Here is a 14,309-nt window from a genome sequence, read left to right as displayed (position 1 = left end):
TCAATTGTATGTGTTAATTTACCTGAAATAAACAACACTGATGATGACTAATAACAAATGGAAAACTCATCTCCCTTTGCAAGGTGGAAAGAATGGCTTAAACTTTATAATGAAAGGGATGTTAATCAAACATTCCAGAAGGTTCTCAACCATAAAATCTATTAAAACGTGAAAAAATGAACACATCCGTTGAACCTGTTGATTCGTCCACCTGCGCATACATGGAATATTCTAGCAATGCGAGAGATTTCAATTTTTTATTTTGCTTTTCATGTTCCTCCTGAATTCCAATAAAGAATCATTGTAGGCCCTGCTCACCCCGGCACTTAAGTTGTCACTGACCAAGCAAATTCGGGTTCACGTGATTATCACTGAGCGGCAGTTTATACAGTGCTTTTTGCTGATCAGCCAAATTCCCAAACCTTCCCCCCACCCAGACCTGGCTGTCACCTTTTTTAATTTGAATGTGACCGTTTCCGGTTACTGCCAATTGGCTTGAGGGCGTTTCCATCAATTGTTCCATAGCGCTTTACTGGCTTTAGATGGATCATTGTTAAGGCATCTTTCAACTGCATCTCTCCCTAGTATTAGAAGAATGTGCACAGGTATGAAGTCGATGACACGCCACTGATACCTCAATGATCCCGGGCCTATCTGTAGAGGAAGATGATGGTTACTCATTGTGTGGCCCTCCCAGTGCTTTGTACTACAACTCCCATCGTCCCTCACCATCGGGAAGGCTGCCTAGGGATAATGGGTGTTGAAGTCCAAAACATCTGCAGGGCAACATAATCAACAAGCATGACTTGAAGGCATGGCTGCATTCTCCTGAAATGTACACAAAGACGACTCCTTTTAGACTATTAGAAGGGATTTTAAATTTGTATTTATTGTGCTTTTGTTTATATAAACCTTTAAAAAACCATTAAAACAATCAGAGGTTAAAATAGCATATACAATAAAATAAAATATAATTACATTTCCACATTGCTAATTCATAGCGTACATTAATTACTCCAAATCATTGCGCAGAATAACCCCAGTCTACCTATTTTAGGGCAATACTTGGTTATGGTGTCTAACTATACTAGCGAGAGAGATATCTGAGTTTCATCAAACAAGCGAGACCAAAAAAAAGGGAAGACAAGAAAGCCTCATTGTGGAGGAATCACCCTGGTATCCCGACGGTTCGGACGTACAAGTATTATATGATTTCGAGGATCCACCTGACCAGGGTTCTTACAGAATCTACGCAATGACTTGCTTCTAGAGCGGCATCTGAGATCCCTCCCGCGGGAAGTATGTTTAAGAGAAACCTCAAAAAGGTATCATGCCAACGGGCATCACGAAATTTACATAAAGAAGAGGGATATTACTCACTTTATTCTCATCTCCCTCCTGCTGACTCTTTATAGAATTTATGAACCCATTATAGTGTCCCTGATCTCAATCCAATCCTGTTGCCACAGTGTGACAGAGTGTCATATGGTGAGGGTGTAGAAGCCCTGGCTCTTTTATTTTTATTCAATTAATAAACTGATACAGGTAATTCCATCTCAGGAAGGGAAATCTGCTAATCAGATCTCCTTTTGAAATGAAATGAAATGATATTTTATTTATATCGCGCTCGTACACAAGTGTTTCAGAGCGCGATTTTCATAAACTTCATGCAAAAAGCATAGTGTACACCTGTGCCCGGCTGGATCAGTAGCCTGATCTGCAACGCCTGCTCTCCAGTGTCACGAATAGGTTCGTGGGTCACATGTGCCCGTTTGACACCTGCAGTGCCAACCAAGCCACTTCAGCTCAAAACATGCACCGTTGTTCCCGTAATCACATCATTATGAGAGTTACTATCCTGGTGGCAATTGGAAACTTTAAACATAAATCATACCTGATTTTAAGGTATCCGGCTAGTATCTCTCATAATTATTCAAGCCATTGTAAATTGATATTGCACATGTGTCAGCTCTGTTAGCTCAGCCCAGCTGTGGAAGGAGTATGTGTATACTGGCCAGACAGCCTGGTCCTGCCAAATGACAGCACAGGAGAATAGATGGCTATGCCTCTCCATTGATCCTTTTGTGAGGTCGGGTAACACCTCTCTGCAGTGAGCCAGCCTCCCAGCAGGAGCTCAGAACAGCTAGAGGAAGATTCCACCATCTTGTTTTCTCTCTTTATATCTCTTTCTTCTTGTCCCTTCTATTTCCATTGGCACAAAACACGTAAGGTGTGATGTCTGAAGGCAAAGCCCACTTGTCTCAAGAACAGGGATTGGGTCCCTTGAAGCAGGCTTGTTTTGTCCAATCACCTGCGTACCTTTACCTTTAAAAGAAGCAATCTCACACTCCTTTGATTCACTTTGAAACAAACCCCCAAGGAAGACATTTTTGGACCTCTCTTGGGAGAGTTGACTTTCTAAAGCCCTCCACCACTGAGGTGAAGAGTGTCCAGGGCAGTGGTATTCTCTGTTCCATACCCATCCCCAGGACACATTGAGGGTGACCCGCTGCTGGAACAAGACACGCATCTCTGCCAGTCACACTGCTGCCCAGGACCTCATGCTGGTGAAGGACGCATGAAAGTGTGCACCAGCCTCCCTTGCAATGGGAGCCCGAGAATAAGGGCTGCACTAGTCCCTGAGACCCCAGAGTGGCTCACAGCACCTGAGAGCCAAGACAGCCAGGATTCCGCATTTCCTGTCATCAAACCTCTGCGAGCTTTGATTCAAACCAACTCAACCACATCGAACCTTCGGGACTTTCTGGGTCTGCCTTTTCCACTCACCCAATCTTTAAACCGCTGAACTGCATGTATTCACCAGTTTGTTGTTGCAGCACGCTTACTGAGAGTGCCGTTGCCTCCGCTCGAACTCAAAGCTCCTTATTGCACCTGCCTCTTTTGAAACAATGTTCAACACGCCAGCATCTTCGCTTGGCAAACTGACCCTGGTGGCCAATCCAACCGTGACATAAGACGAGGCATCGAACCGCCCAACTCAAACTTTGCATCCAGTCACCTACATCTTCGTTGTTGAATGGGCCCTGGTGCCCTCACAATCCTCACTTCCTCGAGTGCCTCATTGAGAGCACTGCATAGAACATCACTTACAGTCACCAGCATCTTTATAATCGCACAGGCTGTCAAACCGGCCCTGGTGGCTCTCACGATCCGCCCTTCTTCAAGCATCGCCTTGAACCGCAATGAACTTCAGTTTGACCACTACTTGACAAAGCTCCCTGCCTAGAACAACAGGACCACTGCACTCAAGTCACTTTAAACTGCACGAGCAGCGCCAGAATCCTAGTTTGCCTTTGTTGAACTCCCAAGACCAGCCAAAGGTACGATTGATGGGTAACTGTCCACCTGAGCAATGTTTGGACCTTACACACTGTTTAAGTCACCATGCATCCCTTTCTACTCAAGTACTTCCCCTTCCTGCAATCACTGCGGTTAATTACTGCCTTTTCTCCCCCTGCTTCATTACTCAGAGTGCTGCATCTTCTAGCCTTACATAGTCTCTGTGCTTTCCACAGTGGTGGGTTTGTAGAGTGTTTTTCTATCTAGTTTTCTTATAGATGGTGTGTTTAATTATATAGAACATTGATTGGACATTTCCTCTATTTTGTGCTGTTCTACCTTGCTGTTTGGGTTGCTACTGGATCACATTCACACTCCTTTTGGGAGTATAGCCTTCATTCGGCCCACAATACCACAAAAGGCAACTCAGATAAATCTCTTAACTGTTCATATTTTACCTTCATGATTGGGAATATTGTTGGATTGCAGAAGTTTGAAGGTGGAGTAAGTGGTTTCCCCTCTACTCCCCCATGTCGCCCTCACAGTTTCTTCTTTACCAAAAGCGGATTCGTGCCCAGGGAGTCTAGTATACTTCTGCACGTCCCTAAGAGCTCTGTTAGCCCAATACTGGAGCCTAATTGATCACTTTTCTGGAGGGACTAAGGTTTTGAGAAAAAAAGATAAGAGGCTCCAGCGGGTTAACAGAAGTCCGAATAATATATATCCTTTTTTTTTAAAAATGCAATGGTTTCTTCATTCATGCTATAGCTTAATGTCTCTTCCAGTCAGAATTTCACAGGTAATTATGTAACTAGCATTACTGTGGTGCGTCAGTTTCTTGCCAGAAAATGGGAAATTGGGCTATAAGCAACCCTACAATGGAAAGACATAATGAACTCACAGACACCTCCAGAAACATGTTTTAAAACATAGGCAGCACGGGAAATAAGCATTAATAAACCTATAGGCCTAGCCTGGTTAACACTTTTCAAATATGGTGGCAGGATTGTAGACACTTTTTTCCTTTAATGTCCTCCTCCATTTTAAAAATAGCATTTGCTCCATTTGTTTAGTAACCAGGGGGTTGTTCAAAACAGCTAACTAATGCCCACAACCATGGAGGGACTATCCCTACATATTATTTGAAAAGTGCTAATAAACATTTAATTAGGAACTCTCATGGACCCATATAAATCATTGTTTCTTTTAATTCTATGGGCCTGCATTAATTCGCAAAACAATATTTTGTAAAAATATTTAGGCTCCTAGAGAGGTGCCTAACGCCCGCAAGAGTGTGGCCCTTTTTATCTTTGTTTGGTCTTGGAGTGGTCAACAGCAGGACGGCAAAGAGGAGGACGGGAAAAACAAAATGGAAGATGCAATTGTCCAAAGAGATGCACTTTCTGCGTCACAGGGCAGCCGACTGACACTAGAGTTCCAGTGGCACCCCCAGACATTTTTAATTGGGGTGGCCTGATGAGGTCACTAGAAATCTTGGGGTGGCACACCAAAACAAACACCTAAGAGGCAAGCGGGCCGGTGGGGGTCCAATATTTTTATACGGGTGGCTTTGGCCCCCCTTTGGGCACGCCTTGGTGGCTCCTCTGCAGAGTTCCTCCAAGATAAACCGTCAATAGTTCTGGGATCGAGGTAAAGCTCTCTCGTGAAAACTAGGAGCACCTTGAATGAAGGAAGCATGCGACTGTAGCGTTGTGTTCTCTGTTCAAGATTGAATATGTTGCACACAACCCAGTTTACTCTGAAGGCCGGAACAGTCCTTTATTAAAAACATTGTGTTTGAACATAACGAAAAGCCTTTTGTTTTAGTTAATACATATTTGTCATGTTATCAGATGCATGTATGTAGTAGTATTCGTGTTCCTAAAGTATAGGGCTGTGTAGTATGACTGGCTGCATGTGTTCCTATGCAATCATATATAATGGCCAGATAATAAATCCAAGGGACATGTTGTGTTAAGCCTGCACTGGCAGAAAATGCAATCTAAATGCCCACTTTGTTGCGTCTTTTTCAACCAGCCCTACTGCATAAGTTAGTCACATCATACCAGTGGTCTGGTTCTTTCTCACTGTGCCAGGTCTCGTTTCATGAGGTATTGTACCACAACTGGCACCAAAAATGCCTTCCAAAGCAAGCATAAGAGGAACATGCCAAATCACAGTACACCACCTGGAAGACCATCTCTAAAGGGAGGCGCGTGTTCACCACTGCGTTATGCAAGGAACCGCCCGCACAAAGCATAAAAGCCAACTTTAAAGGGAGGCTCGTGTTCACCATTGCGTTATGCAAGGAACCGCCCGCACAAAGCATAAAAGCCAACTTTAAAGGGAGGCGCGTGTTCACCATTGCGTTATGCAAGGAACCGCCCGCACAAAGCATGTAAGCCAACTCTAAAGGGAGGCGCGTGTTCCCCATTGCGTTATGCAAGGAACCACCCGCACAAAGCATAAAAGCCAACTTTAAAGGGAGGCGCGTGTACACCATTGCGTTATGCAAGGAACCGCCCGCACAAAGCATGAAAGCCAGCTCTAAAGGGAGGCGCGTGTTCCCCATTGCGTTATGCAAGGAACCGCCCGCACAAAGCATGAAAGCCAGCTCTAAAGGGAGGCGCGTGTTCACCATTGCGTCATGCAAGGAACCGCCCGCACAAAGCATGAAAGCCAACTCTAAAGGGAGGCGCGTGTTCACCATTGCGTCATGCAAGGAACCGCCCGCACAAAGCATGAAAGCCAGCTCTAAAGGGAGGCGCGTGTTCCCCATTGCGTTATGCAAGGAACCACCCGCACAAAGCATAAAAGCCAACTCTAAAGGGAGGCGCGTGTTCCCCATTGCGTTATGCAAGGAACCGCCCGCACAAAGCATGAAAGCCAGCTCTAAAGGGAGGCGCGTGTTCCCCATTGCGTTATGCAAGGAACCACCTGCACAAAGCATAAAAGCCAACTCTAAAGGGAAGCGTGTGCTCACCACTGCGTTATGCAAGGAACCGCCCGCACAAAGCATGAAAGCCAACTCTAAAGGGAGGCGCGTGTTCACCATTGCGTTATGCAAGGAACCGTCCGCACAAACCATGAAAGCCAACTCTAAAGGGAGGCGCGTGTTCACCTTTGCGTTATGCAAGGAACCGCCCGCACAAAGCATAAAAGCCAACTCTAAAGGGAGGCGCGTGTTCACCATTGCGTTATGCAAGGAACCGCCCGCACAAAGCATAAAAGCCAACTCTAAAGGGAGGCGCGTGTTCACCATTGCGTTATGCAAGGAACCGCCCGCACAAAGCATAAAAGCCAACTCTAAAGGGAGGCGCATGTTCCCCATTGCGCTATGCAAGGAACCGCCTGCTCAAAGCATAAAAGCCAAGAGCTAAAGAACTTGAGGTCCAAAGAAAAGGTCATATGAAAAAAGATACAATATTGGCAAAATTCTGAAGAAAAAAAAAGGCTATGGATAAACATATGAGCAAACAAGATACACGTCAAAGTAACTGTTTCAAATTGTTAGTGTGTTGGCCACTCTAGCAATCAGTTGTAATAAAGGTCCATCGTGACTGGGATCAAGGGCTAGGCTGGGCAGAGGTTGGGCCTTCAACAAAAGGCTACAAAAAAGTATTATCACTCAATTTGAGACTGGTTGCGGGCAATGGCCCCAACGGTTTACAACATTAAACTGGCTTAGCATAGCCTTCAGTGAACCAATCTTGAAATAATGAAGATGCACTAAAAAGCACTGCCAGAAGCCAAACCAGGCTGTGTGGTTACTGGATAAATGCCACAGGTGTGCGTGTCTGCCTGGAGCTGCTCACAGGCAGGAGCAGGCAAGTGGCAGGACGGTATCATTACAGGGTTGCATGAACTTGAAACTGACTAGGGGCTTTGGGATTTCCCAAGTATACCTCCATTCACAGGAGTTGGTATGACTCTCTGTTCCCTACCTGATCGATCGTGATCTACTTTATGTATATGAGTACACATAGCAGGACCAGCGGTGGAAGCCGACTAAGAGCGGGGTCTGCTGAGAAAGACATGTATGCATTTGCTCGACAACAATCTGGACTGCAGGAGACAAAGAACATTTCAAGATATCGTATCCAGCAACTAGAGACTAACAGCAGTTGGCGTTACCGTGAATACTTGTCTTGATTCATACCCTCCCATTGTAGTTTCCCTTGGGCTGTTCTTCTTTTGTATGCAATGTTCTCCTCTCTAGCTGGTCCGTATGTTTTGGAATTGTCAACTACTGAATACCTGCAGTCATTGCTCCTCTGCTGCACTGCTGAAAATATATGCCCATACATCCACAAAGATATGTCTTGCTTGTGTGCTCCAACAACTAGCACTCTTTATCAAGAGCAAGCACATCTTTGACTTCTCCAATCAGGCTTCAGACAGGGCACTGAAACTGCTTTGATTGCCATTTGGGAAGACCTGTTACACCAATCAGATCAAGGCCACCTATCGTTAATGGCCATGCTGGACTTGTCCGCCGCCTTTGATATGGTGGACTACTCTATTCTCCTAGCCAGACTCTCTCATATTGCTAGTATTTAAGGAGCAGCACTAGAGCCATTACATAGCTTTCTTGTCGTCAGATCACTGTGAAATCCAGACCCTTTTCCTCCACCTATCACCTGTGGTGTCCCTCAGGACTCTTCCCTTTCTCCACTTCTTTTCAATATCTATATTCTCCCACTCATGTCCATTATTCAGAGTGTTATTGTTTAATGTCATTCCTATGCAGACAACATTCAAATCTATGTCAAGGTTTCAGACCCCAAAAACACCTTCAGCCAACTCCAGATGAGTCTTGCCCGAATCAAGGCCTGGCTTGCAAGGATTAATCTCCAGCTCGACTCATCAAAACAGAGCGGATGCTCTTGTGCCCTAAACATCTGAGTGATCCTTATTGACAACATTTGTCATCATCGCCGTTTGGTCTCCCGACTACCCTAGCTACTAAGGTAAAAAAAATCTCTGGCTCATTCTAGACTCCGAGATGTCTCCAGGCAATCACATCAACACGCGTTTTTTAGGTGCACTTTCTTGAGCATTTGTCTTCTCCGGCGTGTTCTTCCTTATCTCACATAGACCGACTGTAAGCCAGTGTTTGGAGCACTGCTTAATTCTCGGTTTGATTACACAAATGCCATTCATGTGGTTCTACCCAAATACCTGCTTCTCTGCCTACAGATGACCCAAAAAGCAGCAATTTGCCTAATTCTTAAACTGCCAACACATTTTCCAACATCTGCCACCATGCACAGCCTCCACTGGCTCCCTATGCAATCCCCAATTCTTTTGAAGATTTTGTGGCTGGTATTTAAATGTGTGCTGGCCCCATCCAACCTTGCTCAATGTATTCAATTGTACCAACCATCTTGTCCCCTCAAATCCTCAAACTCCCTTTTACTTACCATCCCCATAGGTTGCTGCTCTACTAAAGGCGACGGGTGCTTTTCTGTGCTCGACCCAAAACTCTGGAACAAACTCTGCCTCTTGCTTCGGTCTCTGGACTCCTTGGCTTCTTTTTGGAAACACTTAAAAATCTTCCTTTTCTCCTAACTGAACCCCCTAGCAGGATCATAAGTTCAGGACTCTGCTCAACACCCTTATGAGAACGCCACGGTCATTTCACCTGCGCCCAGATGCAATTGACCCTACCTGGGACAAGTTTCGGTTCTATGAAATGTAAATAAATAAATAAACGGAACTTTTACCTCCAGACAAAGGAATGCAGTCTAACGTGTTGTGGCATGGCGCATCAGGCTTGAATGCAGCTGAGGGAAATGCGGTCTCCGCCTCTGAACCCTTGCTTCTGAGACGTACACTCAGCTGCCCCTGCCTGCAGTACAAGCGTGACGACCTGGTCCAATCCGCCGTAAGACAAGCACACTTCCTTAGGATATTCGTGCACACAGCTGTTTCTGCCCGAAATATACGCATGATCATCTGATAAAACATACGGCAACACAATCAAACATCCATGCGGTTGTCAGTACGTTCATACACACAGCTGTCCTGGATTGGAAACGTTGCACATGTAGTGACAACCTGGAACTGCTAGGGCTTGCTGGAAGGCAGGAAAGCAGAGCCCTTGTCTGCCTGCCTTGTAGCAACTGCTTTCACTAAAACATTATTCCCATCTACTCTTGGTACCCTGGTCATCTGTTGAGCATGATTTGACTGAGAGGTGAGGCCTGCTCCACTATGTCGATCCCTGGCCCTAAGAAGGCCCTCCTGACATGCCCACAAAGGGCCTACTTAACATAGCACTTGCTATCAGAGAGGCTTGTGGGATTGCACACGTCGGTGTAGACTAGTCCATCCATCTCAGTTAACCAAACAGAGCAGAAGAATGAAGTCTCACACCTGCCCCTTTGGATGGTCCCGTGAACATCAGAAAGGTTGACCCCACACAGCAGTAGCTGACCTTTCCTTGCAATCCAGTGAATTAACTCATATTACTCTTTATCCAGCTGTCCACCTTTAACGGGTCTGTAATTTACACACTTAACTGAAGATGTTCCGTCACTCCGTGCCTGTTGCTGATGCCACTCACTGTGCCTCGGGGTGACCGATCATGTGCAGAATGTGTGTTGCTCTTCTTTCAGCCTGTATTACAGAGCAATTCTAACCCCTATAATTCAGCCTTTCTTTCCACACCATGAAGACTGCTCCCTCACCCCACCATCTTCTACTTACCCTCTCTTGTCACGGTTCCCTCCCTCCTCAGTCCCCTACCCTAATCGCCTTAACCTCCACCGCCGCCATGGAAATGGAAGAGGGGCTCCACACGGAGCCCCGTCCTCCAGCTCCACAGCAACCATTTTACATAAGTTTGTGTATGAATGGACGGTAGGACGCGAGTGTGTGCTGCTCATTCATACAAAATTCATTGCTGTCAGCCACCTGGCTTTGCATATTAGAAACCGTAAATGCTCATAGCTATGGGTGGTTAACGGCGCAGGGGCCATCGTTAAGGCCCTCCCTAAACTTGGGCCTGTAACTTGGGTCAGGTGTTAATGGTGAAATAGCTACTTGGTCCAGGGTCCTCAAATTCATGAATGTTGATATTTAAACTATGTGTAGTTGTAAAACACAGAGTGCAAAACTGTTTTAACGATTTTGGGATGAAAAATATCAAGAAACACATCCCAGTCCAAACACCACACAGCCCTCTGGCAGCTCTGTTTAGAGATATTTCACAGAAAGCATAGATGGGCAAAACCAGAATGTAAATTCGCCCCAGCAATGGCTCCCTTTTTAGCTCCACAGATAACACCTAAAAGTTCATATCAAAGTTCTAATCTTAAGGCACTGTTAACAGTGATTTTCCTGCCAAACTGAGACATCTGTGAGCAATCATCTAAAGTCACTGGCACCCACGACCATGGAAAGATCATGGCAGTAAGTGGGATGCATGACAAACTCTTCACATGCTCTATGAAGGAAGATGGGTATTTTCATTTCTTTTCTCACTGTATTTCAGTATATACTCTGTATTAGCACCCACGGGCAGGCCCGGCTTAAGAAGTGCGCGAGCCCATTTCAACATGATGGTTCGGGGTCACTGCTTGCATAGAGCAGAAAAACGTCTCGGGCACCCGTGGGGTGCATACATGATAATGGAGACAAATACAGCCAAGGGTTAATAACTGCTGATTATCACGAGACAGGCAGCCAGCAGGCAGCTGACACACTAAATGCCCAGTGATTATCACCTCGTTGTCTTATAACAACGGGTCCTCCAAATCAGCCTCTTGCTGACAAAGAAGAATGTATAGCTTTTCAGTGAGCATTTAGTGCTTCAGCTCCCTGCTGGCTGGCCATCCATTGATATTCGGCGGCTATTAACGCCAGGGTGTATTTCTTTGCTTTAAATGTGCACTTTGCAGCCACTTCTAAGTGACGGCCTGAAGGGCTCCTGCAAATGAAGACAGTGACACAAGAGCTGCAAAGTGAACATTTAAAGCTCTAGAACGCAAATAATATAGAAAGGGACCCATTGTCGTATTATAAGGCTGCTGACTGGCAACATGGGAGCAGTTGCTGGAAGCCCCCCTGAGGCCCCTTTCATTTGAAAATGTTGAAAGCCCTAGACGCCGTCCCTGCTCACGGGAGAAGAGCAAACCAATCAAGTGGCCAGGAATACAAACTTTTCTGTATGTTAAGCCTGTGGTGAATGCCGGGCACCAGCGTCTCACCTGCAGGCTGCGTTTGTTTTGCTCACATTGTTCCCCGCACTGCCCAGACACTGTCCCTGTTACCCCTTCACACACTGCCTGCCCTCGACTGCCTCCTTGCCCATCACTTTGCACCCCATACCTCCTCTTACCTGACGTATTCTTCCCTTGCTGATCCGTCTGCCTCAAATGCCGCAAAGGATATAGAAAAGAAACTCCTTTTCTATGTCCTTGGCGTCCGTTTTGTAGTACCTTTGTTCAAGGGAATTTTGAGTGCACAACCTGTGCAAGTCCAAATTCCCTTACCAATCCCCAGCTTGCATGCCCGCGGTGCTAATAGCTTAGCGTGGGCATCCCAGTGCCTTGTCCTCCCCCCTCCTCCATTCCCTGGCCCCTCACTCCCTCCCCCTCTCCTCCCCTTATGCAACCCGGCTTATGTCATACATCACATGTTGGAAAAAACAACTCACTTTGTAAAGTTGGAAGATTAAAATGCCTCAGCAGCTTTATTTTGCATAAAGTCTTGGAGTTATCTTACAGGCGATCTGTAATTCACCACCACAGGTATACTACTCTGTGTGCAGCCACCTAGGTATCCCTTGCCCTCCCCCCCTCTCCCTTACCGTCCTCGTCCGGTGGACGCCTCAGGTTGAGCCCGGCCCTTGCTAATAACCTCTCTCTACCCCCGGCCATTTGTAGATTTCCCATGACTGCGGTTTTTCATATGCCCCCCTTTTGCTCTAGGTCTTTGTTGGGAATGCCCTGCCCCCCCCTCCTACCCTGACACTTACCCCGTGTCCTGGGTCTAGATAAAACCGGCAGCCACGCTGTGCCTCGCTAGTGTTCAGGTTCCTATACCGGCACCACCACAAGTGCCCCAACGTTACACATATCCCACATCCGTTGTTAAGGCCGACACCGCCCTCCGGTGCCGGCCCACACCTTTCTGCCTGCCTATATGTTCATCACTTTGCGATGCCTGTCTATTTTGAGTCGTTTCTACTCTACTCTGTCACCCCCTTCGTACCCCAATTGCCGCTTGTACTGGAAGCCCAATCCTATCTATGCTGCCCCCCATGCCTCCCTTCCGTCTTGCCGAGCCCCTAAGAACTTCTCAGTCCCTCTCCCCCAAGGCCTCCCTGTGAAGTTTGACCCAGTGCCCCCCTGCCAGCGTAATATCTCTTCCGGGTACCCTATCCCTTCTCCTTCCTTCCTTTCCAAAGCTTGCTCCTCGACTCACCAGGTCCCCAGTTTTTTGGGTCCCGCCAAACCCCCCATCCCTGTCGTTTCTGCCCCTCCATATCCTAGCTCCATTTCCCCCCAGAGGCAGACTTCCCAGCCCTGTTCTTCCGTACCCCGTCTCCTGTCCCCCCAGCTTTTGGTCCTTGCCCCCCCCTTTCCTTGGGACTGGCTTCCTCCCCCCTGTTCCCTCTATTCGCCTTGCCGCCCTGTCTTGGATCCCCCACCACCCTCCCCCTCATGCCCCCCTCCTTCCGTGAAGACTTCCCCTTGCTGTTATTTTGTCACCGTTACCTGACCCCCCCGTAGTCTCCTCTTGTTCCCCCCCGACCGACTTCCCTTGATGGCCTTGTTTGTGAGTTTGTTATTTGTCCCCCCCCCCCCGCAATTTTGGGCTTGGAATTGGCTCCCAAGTCCCCTACGTCCCTCCCCTTTTTCCTAGGGCCTCCCCCGAGCCTATTACTCTTGGGGTGCCGTAAATCTAATCTGTTGGCTAATCATTCCCCTATGGGTCTGCCAGTACTTCGGTAAAGGGATTGACCTGTGACACCTCCAAGACTCCCTGCTGGCTGCCGGCGGCGGAGAGTTCCCTCCAGCCTGCACAGGGCACTCCCCTCCTAGTATTCGTTTTGCTTTAGCATGCCCCCGCGCCTCCACTTCTGCTCATTCGTGTGGATGTTTGGGAGATGGGGGGTGGTAAGAGGAGGAATTGCCTCCCCTTTACCCTCTAGCCCCCACCCACGCCCTTTCGATCTGTACCCCATCACATGCATCATTTGCACTCTAACCCTTGCCACCCCCAATTCGCGGTGTCCGGTACTGCCTCCCTTGCTCCCCGTTGCACCGGACTGAGCACCACACTCCCCAGCAACTCTCTGCTCAGGGTGGGGGGGGGCTCAAAGCGAATGTGTGATGCTTCGTGTTACCATCCGGGGCCTGCTGCCCAGGTCCCTCATAGGGATGTAACGGTATAACGTTAAAGATACTGTGAACCCCTTAATTGAACAATAATAACCGTCACGTTGATTATACCGTTCATACCGTTAAGTGAGCTTTTCAATCTGATTTGGAAAGGCTTCAGTAAGCAAGTGCTGCCCAGTCTTGTCTTCCCCTGTTGGATGTGCCGTCTACCAAGTAGTTTCAGTTGGCGCAGTTTATGCTATTCCATACACCACCCGTGCCGGACACAAAATCAATATGTTAGCAATAGGAGGAATAAATACCGTGCCAAGAAGGAAAATGGTTTTTCTTTGGGTTGGCGGCTTTGGGGATTATATATTTGTAATGGATAATGTTTTTTAAACATAGGAATGGGGGATTTCCCTGGTTCTATCATTGAATTTACATGTAATAAGTCACACCGCGAAAATCACTCATCTCTGTGGGTATTCCCTGCTGCCATACCAAAGGGTAACATGTTCGTGATTACTGAACACCTTATGTCCCGTAAGTAAACTAAAGCCTGTAACGTAAAGAGAGACTGCATGTGTGTGTATGCACGCAAGCGTGTACCATCATCAGTCTCCATTGATCTGTGGTATATAGGTTACCAAGAGGGCAACATGTTCACCTTCCCCC

General features: G+C 47.1%; 1 protein-coding gene across 1 annotated transcript in view; it reads right to left on the bottom strand.

Annotated features, from left to right (window-relative positions):
* IL7R (interleukin 7 receptor) overlaps positions 1–14,309 on the bottom strand; it is a 563,020-nt gene that overhangs the window by 483,121 nt on the left and 65,590 nt on the right. The gene's annotated exons all lie outside the window — the stretch shown is intronic.

Source organism: Ambystoma mexicanum, chromosome 6p (assembly GCF_040938575.1).
Source record: "Ambystoma mexicanum isolate Mex_15411 chromosome 6p, UKY_AmexF1_1, whole genome shotgun sequence".
Classification (NCBI taxonomy): Eukaryota; Metazoa; Chordata; class Amphibia; order Caudata; family Ambystomatidae; genus Ambystoma; species Ambystoma mexicanum.
This window is presented reverse-complemented; position numbering and strand designations above follow the sequence as displayed.